The 1,080-nt window shown below is 40.8% G+C and overlaps 1 non-coding gene across 1 annotated transcript; it reads right to left on the reverse strand.

Annotated features, from left to right (window-relative positions):
• Positions 1-517: 517 nt before the first annotated feature.
• Positions 518-624, reverse strand: LOC142173126 (small nucleolar RNA R71). Its single transcript, XR_012702556.1, has one exon. It is a non-coding gene; the product is annotated as a small nucleolar RNA R71 (small nucleolar RNA).
• Positions 625-1,080: the final 456 nt, after the last annotated feature.

Below are 1,080 nucleotides of genomic sequence, written 5' to 3' on the forward strand. Positions count from 1 at the left end.
AGCTCAACGAAGAGAACAAACTGCATAGAATGCAGAAGAAGCAGCTATTAGAGATGCACAAATTATCTACGGAGAAGAGAGGGGTAGTAGAATTGATCAAAATCAAACTTTGGGTGCAGACCTGTTCAGAAATATAGCTCCCAATCTTGGGAGACCACTTGGCGATCATGCTAGACCGGTCTACAATCAAGGTTTATAAAGTGTTAGACCACCTCCAATTGCAGCAAACAATTTCTAATTGAAGCAAGGGTTGCTTCAAACCCTTTAGAATTGTTGTTTCTTCAGAGGGAAGCCAAACGAAGATCCAAACACACATCTATTGGACTTCAAGGAGATTATGAACACCTTTCAATACAATGGTGTGTCACAAGATGCAGTTTACTTAAGGTCATTCCCCTTCACACTCAAAGATGATGAAAAGCAGTGGCTTTGAAGCTTACCTAATGGATCGATTCGAACATGGGATGAGATGACATAAAAATTTCTTGATAAATATTTCTCATTAGCTAAGACGGGCAAGTTTAGAAGAGAAATCCATAACTTCTGCCAGAAAGATACTGAGACTGTGTTTGAAGCTTGGGAGAGGTTTAAAGAAATAGTCAGAAAGTGTCAACATAGTGGAATTGAACTCAGGATGCAACTCCAGGACTTTTAGGATGGATTGACTCCGGCCTCACGTAGAGTATTGACCAATGCAGTTGGAGGTCTGTTGATGAAGAAGACTCCAGAGAATATAGTCACAATTCTTGATGAGTTATCTGAAGATGCAAATCAGTGGCCCTCTGAGAGTGCTGAGAGAAGAAGATCAACTGGTGTTCACCAGGTTGATGCTAACACATATGTGCAGGTACAACGTGATGCTTATGCCAAAGAAATACGAAAGCTAACCTTAGTATCAATACAAAGTGATCCTTATGCAGCTTGTGATATATGTGAAAGAGGACACCCTACTCATGAGTGTCAAGCCTCAATTGAGGAAGTAAATGCTGTGGGAAATTGTAATGCGATAGGTAAGAGGCACCCCAATTTTTCATGGAGTTCACGTGGAGGTACTGCGAATGCATGGCAACAAAACAATTC

The sequence above is a fragment of the Nicotiana tabacum genome, chromosome 18 (genome assembly GCF_000715075.1).
Source record: "Nicotiana tabacum cultivar K326 chromosome 18, ASM71507v2, whole genome shotgun sequence".
Taxonomy (NCBI): Eukaryota; Viridiplantae; Streptophyta; class Magnoliopsida; order Solanales; family Solanaceae; genus Nicotiana; species Nicotiana tabacum.